The sequence below is a fragment of the Ornithodoros turicata genome, chromosome 6 (assembly GCF_037126465.1).
Source record: "Ornithodoros turicata isolate Travis chromosome 6, ASM3712646v1, whole genome shotgun sequence".
In the NCBI taxonomy this organism is placed as follows: Eukaryota; Metazoa; Arthropoda; class Arachnida; order Ixodida; family Argasidae; genus Ornithodoros; species Ornithodoros turicata.
Window position 1 is genome coordinate 24,057,440 of NC_088206.1, and position 13,177 is coordinate 24,070,616.

At 41.8% G+C, this 13,177-nt stretch overlaps 1 protein-coding gene across 1 annotated transcript in view; it reads right to left on the reverse strand.

Moving 5' to 3' along the window:
* Nucleotides 1–13,177, reverse strand: part of LOC135396438 (protein MON2 homolog) — a 118,707-nt gene that overhangs the window by 67,674 nt on the left and 37,856 nt on the right. The window lies entirely within an intron of this gene.

The window sequence follows — 13,177 nt, forward strand, 5'->3', positions numbered from 1 at the left end:
ACATCTCTTGGCAGCCGTGCATTCCTGAAGCACATTGGGTTGCGTGCCCTGCCAATGATCAGAAGTGGCAACTTCTCTTCGCCATTTGCATTGTCTCCGAAAAGTAGCGTGGTCCTGTCTTTTCGCTGCTTTGCGCACACACAAGCATTGCGCTTCGGTGCGAAGGTTCAGCCGGGAAGCATCTTATAAGACAAAGCTGTCTCGTCGAGGTTGAAGATGTCCTTGTCACTGTACAACTGCTTTTCCCTCAACGCCCTTCGAGATAGGGGGCAAATACATGGCAATTATAGTAGAATATTACATGATGAAAAAAAATTTCGAGTTATCCGGGGTTTCGAGATATCCAAGTTCGAGTTAACGATGGTCTACTCTAAGCTAACAACACGTGTTGGTTAACAGTGAGTTATCACGATCTTCCCAAACAAGGTCACCTTCCATGCCACCGGATGCAATATTTTTGCGGGAGATCATATTCCAGAGGTGAATAATTTACTGGTGCACATATTTGCCTCCCATCTCCCTGCTTCTTGCAAGAGCTTCTTGCTATTTGCTTTGCATGCATTACTGGAATTTTTGTTGTCTTGCACTGTTCATCCCACCCTATGTGAACACTTGCATGTGGTGGAGACTCTTCTCAATATGCAGTGTGGTCGCCTTACACAGGTCTGGGTACTGTGCAGGTCAATTCAAATGACATGTCTGTATAGGCATCTTATGTCGCACGGCCTGCATGGACAGGTGTTGCGGCACACATACTGAATGTCATGAAAGAACACTCCCAGAAAAAATTACACAGTAGCGAATGGTGCTGTCGTGGTACAGCCATATCTTCGTCAGGGACATAGAGGAATGTACAAATAACACATATTTAAAGAACATAAGGCTCTTCCACAGCTTTTTCTGGTGTTATTAATCCTCTTGTCGTACATTTTAATCCTTATACCATGACATCCATCCATTTGCCATCGAAATTAATCCTCCTTTCATTATTTTTAACCCTCATTTCACATAATTTAATCCGTTTCTCATGCAATTTCATCCAAGTGACCATGTGTGGGCTACATGACTTTTTTGTGTGTATTTTGGGACAATTCTCATGTGTACACATATTGAACATGTTTTTCACTAATATTGTGGGTTTCTGCACCATAAGGGGATACTGTGGGACTGTCAATCTCGATTACGGTGTTGTGGGACTATTCTCATGTCTACGAGTATTACCCATGGTTTTCATTAAAAACGTGGGTTTCTGAACTGTAATGGGATATTGTGGGACTGCAAATCTGGATTGCGATATTGTGGGACTATTTCCATGTCTACAGATATTACATACGCTTTTATTAAAAACATGGGTTTCTGCGTTGTAATGACATACTGTGGGACTGTGTATATGGATTACGATATTGTGGGACTATTCCCATGTGTACGGATATTGCCCATGCTTTTCATCATATACGTGTATGCGGGTTACTGTACTGTAATGGGATACTGTGGAACTGTAGATCTTCATTACGATATTGTGGGACTATTTCCATGTGTATGGATATTACCCATGCTTTTAATTCAAAATGCATGTTTCCGGAGTACAACGGGATACTGTGGGATTGTCTATTCGGTTTAGGATATTGTGGAACTATTCCCATGTGTGCGTGTATTACCCATGCTGTTCATTAAATATGTGGGTTTCTGCACTGTAATGGGATACTGTGGGACTGGCAATCTTGATTACGATATCCTGGGACTACAAGCATGTCTATGGGTATTCCTCGTGCTTTTCATTAAAAACACAGGTTTTTGCACTAATGGGATACTGCGGGACTGTCAATCTTGATTAGGGCATTTTGAGACAATTCCCTTGTCTACGGGTATTGCATATGCTATTCATTAATAATGCAGGTTTCTGTACCGTAATGGGATACAGTGGGACTGTCAAGCTTGCTTACGATACTGTGGGACTATTCCCATGTGTGCAGATATTACCCATGCTTTTCATTAAATATGCGGGTTTCTGCACCACAATGGGATACTGTGGGACGGCCAATCTGGATTGTGGTATTGTGGGACTATTCCTATGTCTACGTATTTTACTCATGGTTTTCATTAAAAATACGGGTTTCTGTACCGTAATGGGATACAGTCGGACTGTCAACCTTGCTTACGATATTGTGGGACTATTCCGATGTGTGCGGATATTACCTATGTTTTTCATTAAATATGCTGGTTTCTGCACCTTAATGGGATACTGTGGGACTGTCGATATTGATTACAATATCCTGGGACTATATATGCATGTCTAGGGGTATTCCACTTCCTTTCCATTAAAAACGTGGTTATTTGCACTGTAATGGCATACTGCGGGTCTGTCAATCTGGATTACGATATTGTGGGACTATTTCCGTGTCTATGGGTATTACCCATGCTTTTCATTCAAAATGCTGGTTTCTGCAGTATAATGGGATACTGTGGGACTGGCAATCTTTATTACGATATCCTGGGACTATAAGGATGTCTATGGGTATTCGCCGTGCTTTTCATTAAAAACCCGAGTTTTTGCACTAATGGGATACTGTGGAACTGTCAATCTGGATAGCAGTATTGTGGGACTATTCCCATGACTACAAATTTTACCCATCGTTTTCATTAAAAATGCGGGTTTCTGTACAGTAATGGGATACTCTGGGACTGCCAATCTGGATTGTGATATTGTGGGACTATTTCCATGTCTACAGATATTACATATGCTTTTATTAAAAACATGGGTTTCTGCATTGTAATGAGATACTGTGGGACTGTGTATATGGATTACGATATTGTGGGACTATTCCCATGTGTACGGATATTGCCCGTGCTTTTCATCAGATATGCGGGTTTCTGTACTGTAATGGGATACTGTGGAACTGTGGATCTTCATTACGATATTGTGGAACTATTTCCATGTGTATGGATATTACCCATGCTTTTAATTCAAAATGCATGTTTCCGGAGTACAACGGGATACTGTGGGATTGTCTATTCGGTTTAGGATATTGTGGAACTATTCCCATGTGTGCGTGTATTACCCATGCTGTTCATTAAATATGTGGGTTTCTGCACTGTAATGGGATACTGTGGGACTGGCAATCTTTATTACGATATCCTGGGACTACAAGCATGTCTATGGGTATTCCTCATGCTTTTCATTAAAAACACAGGTTTTTGCACTAATGGGATACTGCGGGACTGTCAATCTTGATTAGGGCATTTTGAGACAATTCCCTTGTCTACGGGTATTGCATATGCTATTCATTAATAATGCAGGTTTCTGTACCGTAATGGGATACAGTGGGACTGTCAAGCTTGCTTACGATATTGTGGGACTATTCCCATGTGTGCAGATATTACCCATGCTTTTCATTAAATATGCGGGTTTCTGCACCACAATGGGATACTGTGGGACGGCCAATCTGGATTGTGGTATTGTGGGACTATTCCTATGTCTACGTATTTTACTCATGGTTTTCATTAAAAATACGGGTTTCTGTACCGTAATGGGATACAGTCGGACTGTCAACCTTGCTTACGATATTGTGGGACTATTCCGATGTGTGCGGATATTACCTATGTTTTTCATTAAATATGCTGGTTTCTGCACCTTAATGGGATACTGTGGCACTGTCGATATTGATTACAATATCCTGGGACTATATATGCATGTCTAGGGGTATTCCACTTCCTTTCCATTAAAAACGTGGTTATTTGCACTGTAATGGCATACTGCGGGTCTGTCAATCTGGATTACGATATTGTGGGACTATTTCCGTGTCTATGGGTATTACCCATGCTTTTCATTCAAAATGCTGGTTTCTGCAGTATAATGGGATACTGTGGGACTGGCAATCTTTATTACGATATCCTGGGACTATAAGGATGTCTATGGGTATTCGCCGTGCTTTTCATTAAAAACCCGAGTTTTTGCACTAATGGGATACTGTGGAACTGTCAATCTGGATAGCAGTATTGTGGGACTATTCCCATGACTACAAATTTTACCCATCGTTTTCATTAAAAATGCGGGTTTCTGTACAGTAATGGGATACTCTGGGACTGCCAATCTGGATTGTGATATTGTGGGACTATTTCCATGTCTACAGATATTACATATGCTTTTATTAAAAACATGGGTTTCTGCATTGTAATGAGATACTGTGGGACTGTGTATATGGATTACGATATTGTGGGACTATTCCCATGTGTACGGATATTGCCCATGCTTTTCATCATATACGTGTATGCGGGTTACTGTACTGTAATGGGATACTGTGGAACTGTAGATCTTCATTACGATATTGTGGGACTATTTCCATGTGTATGGATATTACCCATGCTTTTAATTCAAAATGCATGTTTCCGGAGTACAACGGGATACTGTGGGATTGTCTATTCGGTTTAGGATATTGTGGAACTATTCCCATGTGTGCGTGTATTACCCATGCTGTTCATTAAATATGTGGGTTTCTGCACTGTAATGGGATACTGTGGGACTGGCAATCTTGATTACGATATCCTGGGACTACAAGCATGTCTATGGGTATTCCTCGTGCTTTTCATTAAAAACACAGGTTTTTGCACTAATGGGATACTGCGGGACTGTCAATCTTGATTAGGGCATTTTGAGACAATTCCCTTGTCTACGGGTATTGCATATGCTATTCATTAATAATGCAGGTTTCTGTACCGTAATGGGATACAGTGGGACTGTCAAGCTTGCTTACGATACTGTGGGACTATTCCCATGTGTGCAGATATTACCCATGCTTTTCATTAAATATGCGGGTTTCTGCACCACAATGGGATACTGTGGGACGGCCAATCTGGATTGTGGTATTGTGGGACTATTCCTATGTCTACGTATTTTACTCATGGTTTTCATTAAAAATACGGGTTTCTGTACCGTAATGGGATACAGTCGGACTGTCAACCTTGCTTACGATATTGTGGGACTATTCCGATGTGTGCGGATATTACCTATGTTTTTCATTAAATATGCTGGTTTCTGCACCTTAATGGGATACTGTGGGACTGTCGATATTGATTACAATATCCTGGGACTATATATGCATGTCTAGGGGTATTCCACTTCCTTTCCATTAAAAACGTGGTTATTTGCACTGTAATGGCATACTGCGGGTCTGTCAATCTGGATTACGATATTGTGGGACTATTTCCGTGTCTATGGGTATTACCCATGCTTTTCATTCAAAATGCTGGTTTCTGCAGTATAATGGGATACTGTGGGACTGGCAATCTTTATTACGATATCCTGGGACTATAAGGATGTCTATGGGTATTCGCCGTGCTTTTCATTAAAAACCCGAGTTTTTGCACTAATGGGATACTGTGGAACTGTCAATCTGGATAGCAGTATTGTGGGACTATTCCCATGACTACAAATTTTACCCATCGTTTTCATTAAAAATGCGGGTTTCTGTACAGTAATGGGATACTCTGGGACTGCCAATCTGGATTGTGATATTGTGGGACTATTTCCATGTCTACAGATATTACATATGCTTTTATTAAAAACATGGGTTTCTGCATTGTAATGAGATACTGTGGGACTGTGTATATGGATTACGATATTGTGGGACTATTCCCATGTGTACGGATATTGCCCGTGCTTTTCATCAGATATGCGGGTTTCTGTACTGTAATGGGATACTGTGGAACTGTGGATCTTCATTACGATATTGTGGAACTATTTCCATGTGTATTGATATTACCCATGCTTTTAATTCAAAATGCATGTTTCCGGAGTACAACGGGATACTGTGGGATTGTCTATTCGGTTTAGGATATTGTGGAACTATTCCCATGTGTGCGTGTATTACCCATGCTGTTCATTAAATATGTGGGTTTCTGCACTGTAATGGGATACTGTGGGACTGGCAATCTTGATTACGATATCCTGGGACTACAAGCATGTCTATGGGTATTCCTCATGCTTTTCATTAAAAACACAGGTTTTTGCACTAATGGGATACTGCGGGACTGTCAATCTTGATTAGGGCATTTTGAGACAATTCCCTTGTCTACGGGTATTGCATATGCTATTCATTAATAATGCAGGTTTCTGTACCGTAATGGGATACAGTGGGACTGTCAAGCTTGCTTACGATATTGTGGGACTATTCCCATGTGTGCAGATATTACCCATGCTTTTCATTAAATATGCGGGTTTCTGCACCACAATGGGATACTGTGGGACGGCCAATCTGGATTGTGGTATTGTGGGACTATTCCTATGTCTACGTATTTTACTCATGGTTTTCATTAAAAATACGGGTTTCTGTACCGTAATGGGATACAGTCGGACTGTCAACCTTGCTTACGATATTGTGGGACTATTCCGATGTGTGCGGATATTACCTATGTTTTTCATTAAATATGCTGGTTTCTGCACCTTAATGGGATACTGTGGCACTGTCGATATTGATTACAATATCCTGGGACTATATATGCATGTCTAGGGGTATTCCACTTCCTTTCCATTAAAAACGTGGTTATTTGCACTGTAATGGCATACTGCGGGTCTGTCAATCTGGATTACGATATTGTGGGACTATTTCCGTGTCTATGGGTATTACCCATGCTTTTCATTCAAAATGCTGGTTTCTGCAGTATAATGGGATACTGTGGGACTGGCAATCTTTATTACGATATCCTGGGACTATAAGGATGTCTATGGGTATTCGCCGTGCTTTTCATTAAAAACCCGAGTTTTTGCACTAATGGGATACTGTGGAACTGTCAATCTGGATAGCAGTATTGTGGGACTATTCCCATGACTACGAATTTTACCCATCGTTTTCATTAAAAATGCGGGTTTCTGTACAGTAATGGGATACTCTGGGACTGCCAATCTGGATTGTGATATTGTGGGACTATTTCCATGTCTACAGATATTACATATGCTTTTATTAAAAACATGGGTTTCTGCATTGTAATGAGATACTGTGGGACTGTGTATATGGATTACGATATTGTGGGACTATTCCCATGTGTACGGATATTGCCCGTGCTTTTCATCAGATATGCGGGTTTCTGTACTGTAATGGGATACTGTGGAACTGTGGATCTTCATTACGATATTGTGGGACTATTTCCATGTGTATGGATATTACCCATGCTTTTAATTCAAAATGCATGTTTCCGGAGTACAACGGGATACTGTGGGATTGTCTATTCGGTTTAGGATATTGTGGAACTATTCCCATGTGTGCGTGTATTACCCATGCTGTTCATTAAATATGTGGGTTTCTGCACTGTAATGGGATACTGTGGGACTGGCAATCTTGATTACGATATCCTGGGACTACAAGCATGTCTATGGGTATTCCTCGTGCTTTTCATTAAAAACACAGGTTTTTGCACTAATGGGATACTGCGGGACTGTCAATCTTGATTAGGGCATTTTGAGACAATTCCCTTGTCTACGGGTATTGCATATGCTATTCATTAATAATGCAGGTTTCTGTACCGTAATGGGATACCGTGGGACTGTCAAGCATGCTTACGATATTGTGGGACTATTCCCATGTGTGCGGATATTACCCATGCTTTTCATTAAATATGCGGGTTTCTGCACCACAATGGGATACTGTGGGACGGCCAATCTGGATTGTGGTATTGTGGGACTATTCCTATGTCTACGTATTTTACTCATGGTTTTCATTAAAAATACGGGTTTCTGTACCGTAATGGGATACAGTCGGACTGTCAACCTTGCTTACGATATTGTGGGACTATTCCGATGTGTGCGGATATTACCTATGTTTTTCATTAAATATGCTGGTTTCTGCACCTTAATGGGATACTGTGGGACTGTCGATATTGATTACAATATCCTGGAACTATATATGCATGTCTAGGGGTATTCCACTTCCTTTCCATTAAAAACGTGGTTATTTGCACTGTAATGGCATACTGCGGGTCTGTCAATCTGGATTACGATATTGTGGGACTATTTCCGTGTCTATGGGTATTACCCATGCTTTTCATTCAAAATGCTGGTTTCTGCAGTATAACGGGATACTGTGGGACTGGCAATCTTTATTACGATATCCTGGGACTATAAGGATGTCTATGGGTATTCGCCGTGCTTTTCATTAAAAACCCGAGTTTTTGCACTAATGGGATACTGTGGAACTGTCAATCTGGATAGCAGTATTGTGGGACTATTCCCATGACTACAAATTTTACCCATCGTTTTCATTAAAAATGTGGGTTTCTGTACAGTAATGGGATACTCTGGGACTGCCAATCTGGATTGTGATATTGTGGGACTATTTCCATGTCTACAGATATTACATATGCTTTTATTAAAAACATGGGTTTCTGCATTGTAATGAGATACTGTGGGACTGTGTATATGGATTACGATATTGTGGGACTATTCCCATGTGTACGGATATTGCCCGTGCTTTTCATCAGATATGCGGGTTTCTGTACTGTAATGGGATACTGTGGAACTGTGGATCTTCATTACGATATTGTGGAACTATTTCCATGTGTATGGATATTACCCATGCTTTTAATTCAAAATGCATGTTTCCGGAGTACAACGGGATACTGTGGGATTGTCTATTCGGTTTAGGATATTGTGGAACTATTCCCATGTGTGCGTGTATTACCCATGCTGTTCATTAAATATGTGGGTTTCTGCACTGTAATGGGATACTGTGGGACTGGCAATCTTGATTACGATATCCTGGGACTACAAGCATGTCTATGGGTATTCCTCGTGTTTTTCATTAAAAACACAGGTTTTTGCACTAATGGGATACTGCGGGACTGTCAATCTTGATTAGGGCATTTTGAGACAATTCCCTTGTCTACGGGTATTGCATATGCTATTCATTAATAATGCAGGTTTCTGTACCGTAATGGGATACAGTGGGACTGTCAAGCTTGCTTACGATATTGTGGGACTATTCCCATGTGTGCGGATATTACCCATGCTTTTCATTAAATATGCGGGTTTCTGCACCACAATGGGATACTGTGGGACGGCCAATCTGGATTGTGGTATTGTGGGACTATTCCTATGTCTACGTATTTTACTCATGGTTTTCATTAAAAATACGGGTTTCTGTACCGTAATGGGACACAGTCGGACTGTCAACCTTGCTTACGATATTGTGGGACTATTCTGATGTGTGCGGATATTACCTATGTTTTTCGTTAAATATGCTGGTTTCTGCACCTTAATGGGATACTGTGGGACTGTCGATATTGATTACAATATCCTGGGACTATATATGCATGTCTAGGGGTATTCCACTTCCTTTCCATTAAAAACGTGGTTATTTGCACTGTAATGGCATACTGCGGGTCTGTCAATCTGGATTACGATATTGTGGGACTATTTCCGTGTCTATGGGTATTACCCATGCTTTTCATTCAAAATGCTGGTTTCTGCAGTATAACGGGATACTGCGGGACTGGCAATCTTTATTACGATATCCTGGGACTATAAGGATGTCTATGGGTATTCGCCGTGCTTTTCATTAAAAACCCGAGTTTTTGCACTAATGGGATACTGTGGAACTGTCAATCTGGATAGCGGTATTGTGGGACTATTCCCATGACTACGAATTTTACCCATCGTTTTCATTAAAAATGCGGGTTTCTGTACTGTAATGGGATACTCTGGGACTGCCAATCTGGATTGTGATATTGTGGGACTATTTCCATGTCTACAGATATCACATATGCTTTTATTAAAAACATGGGTTTCTGGATTGTAATGAGATACTGTGGGACTGTGTATATGGATTACGATATTGTGGGACTATTCCCATGTGTACGGATATTGCCCGTGCTTTTCATCAGATATGCGGGTTTCTGTACTGTAATGGGATACTGTGGAACTGTGGATCTTCATTACGATATTGTGGGGCTATTCCCACTTCTGCGGGTATTCCCCGTGCTTTTAATTAAAAACGCGGGTTTTGCGCTGTAATAGGATTCTGTGGGTCTGTCAATTCGGATCACGATAGTGTGGGACTATTTCCATGTCTACGGGTATTACCCACGCTTTTAATTCAAAATGAGGGTTTCTGCACTGTAATGGAATACTATGGGACTGTCTATCTGGATCACAGTATCCCATTACAGTGCAGAAATTCGTGTAGTTCATGAAAAGCAATACCCATAGACACTGAAATGGTCCAACAATATCGTAATCCAGATTGACAGACCTGCAGTATCCCATTACAGTGCACATAACCGCGTTTTTATTTGAAAGCAAGTGGAATACCCATTGACATGCATATAGTCCCAGGATATCGTAATCAAGATCGACAGTCCCACAGTATCCCATTAAGGTGCAGAAACCCACATATTTAATGAAAAGCATGGGTAATACCCGCACACATGTGAATATAGTCCCACAATATCGCAAGCAAGGTTGACGGTCTCACTGTATCCCATTACGGTACAGAAACCTGTGTTTTTAATCAAAACCATGGGTAAAATACGTAGACATGGGAATAGTCCCACAATACCACAATCCAGATTGACCGTCCCACAGTATCCCATTATGGTGCAGAAACCCGCATTCTTAATGAAAAGCACGTGCAATACCGGTAGACAATACCCATGCTTGGAAATTCAAAATTAATTATTTCAAAATAAGATTCTGCACTGTAATGGGATACTATGGGACTGTCTATCTGGATCACAATATCCTATTACAGTGCAGAAATTCACATAATTAATGAAAAGCATGGGTAATACCCGCACGCATGGGAGTAGTCCCACAATATCCTAAAACAGGTAGACAGTCCCACAGTATCCCGTTGTAGTCCAGAAACCTGCAGTTTGAATGAAAAGCATGGGTAATACCCATAGACAAGGAAATAGTCCCACAATATCGTAATGAAGATTGACGGTCCCACAGTATCCCATTACAGTGCAAAAAACGCGTTTTTAATGGAAAGCACTGGGAATAACCGTGGACTTGCTTATAGTCCCAGGATATCGTGATGAAGATCGACTGTCCCACATTATCCCATTACAGTGCAGAAACCCACATGTCAAATGAAAAGCATGGGTGATATCTGTACAACTGGGAATAGTCCCACAATATCGTAATCCATATACAGAGTGCCACAGTATCCCATTACAATGCAGGAACCCACATTTTTAATGAAAACCATGGGTAATACTCGTAGACATGGGAATAGTCCCACAACACCGTAATCCAGATTGACAGTCCCACAGTATCCCGTTATGGTGCAGAAACCCACAATATTAGTGAAAAGCATGTGCAATATGCGTACACATGGGAATTGTCCCAAAATACACAACAAAAAGTCATGTAGCCCACACACAGTCACTTGGATTAAATTGCATGAGAAACGGATTAAATTATGTGAAATGAGGATTAAAAATAATGGAAGGAGGATTAATTCCGATGGCAAATGAATTAAATGTCATGGTATAAGGATTAAAATGTACAAGAAGAGGATTAATAACGGCGGAAAAAGCTGTAGTCTTATCCTTACATCTCTTTCGTAATTCTGAGAAAAACAAATAGTAATGTGCGCACAAAAGGTGTGTGCATTGTACAGTAGAACCTCGTTAATTCTAAGTCGCGTGGACGGCAATAAAGTTTCGAATTAAGCGGGCGTACGAATTAAGCGATCCCATACACACTGTTCAACAACAAACATTTATTACCTGTAACGAGTGTTAGGGCGCGCTAGCATATCCCTCATGCCACTGCAGGAGCTGTTGGCTTCCACAAAGCTGCACACAACGTCAGAAAACGCAGGCGCACGGGGCAGTTCATCACTGCCGTCGTCGCACTGGTCATTCGCCTCCGTAGTGTTGAGCAGGATATCCTCCGCGATTGAGGTGGTACATGTCTGTGCTGTATCTGCCAACCTTGCGCACTCTTCAAAAGAGCCAAAGCATTCTTTGGGGTTTGTCTCAGAGCAGGAGACTTGCGATGCCAAGCGCTGCCAGGGACTTTCCACGTTCTCTTTGTTCACATCCTCGTTGCTCACAGCTACCACGCAATCCTGGGCTGCCTCCCCGGAGTGGAACCCAGCATGCTGAAAGCACTGCTAAATAACACTGGGCTGGAGTTGCTTCCAGGAATACGTAATCAGTGATATTGCACCAAGCAGGTCGATTTCATAGTGCTTCACGTTTTCATAGCAAAGTAGAATCCTCCTCAGAAGGTGGTTCCGGTATATCTTCCTGGTTTGCAGAATCACACCCTGGTCGTTTGGCTAGAAAATTGTTGTCGTGTTTGAAGGAAGGAAGACTATCTTTACTGGATGGCGCCATGTGCCGAGCAGTTGTCCACGATGAACATAATGTGACAACCCTCTGCACTGACCTTCCTATCCATCAGTCGCACATACTCTTCAAAAAGTGCTGCAGTCACCCAGGATTTGGTGTTGTTGCGATAAATCTCCTCGCCTGTCGGCAGCAGGCACGCGTTCTTGAGGCACCTCGGCTTTGTGTACTTGCCAATGATCAAAAGCTTCTCTGCTCCGGACGCATTCACACCAAACAGGACCAATATGCTGTCTTTCTTCTGTTTCTTTCCCTTGGCTCTTGGTGCAGTCTTAAATGTCTGGCCTGACAGCATCTTGTAAAACAGCGCGGCAGCGTTTAAGTTGAAAATATCGTCCGGGCGGTATTCTTGTAGAAGTGGCTGCAGTGTGTGCGATCTCCAATTGTCCACAACTTCCTCATCCACGCTGCCACTTTCACCATATACCTTCAGATACGACAGAGTATGATGTGCCTTGAAGCGGGAGAATCATCTATTGCTACATGTGAACTCTTCATTGCCAAGTTTGTCAGTGAGATCACACGCTTTGTCCCTGAGGATGGATCCGTTCACAGGGAGATTTGCCGCAGTCATCTTGTTCAGCCAGGCGACCATCGTCGTCTCGAGCCCTGGGAAAGCTGAATTGTGAACACGTGATTGTTTTGATGAATAGGTCCTGCCGTACACAGTCATGATCCTTTCGCTGTTCTTCAAAATCGTCGAAAGCGTCGACAGCGGTACGTTGAACTGCTGGGCCAGGCGTGACTTGAAGCATGTTGCCGATCTTGCAGTCGTGATGATCTCAATATTTTCTTTCAGCGTTAGCGTCTTTACTTTGCCATGTCGTTC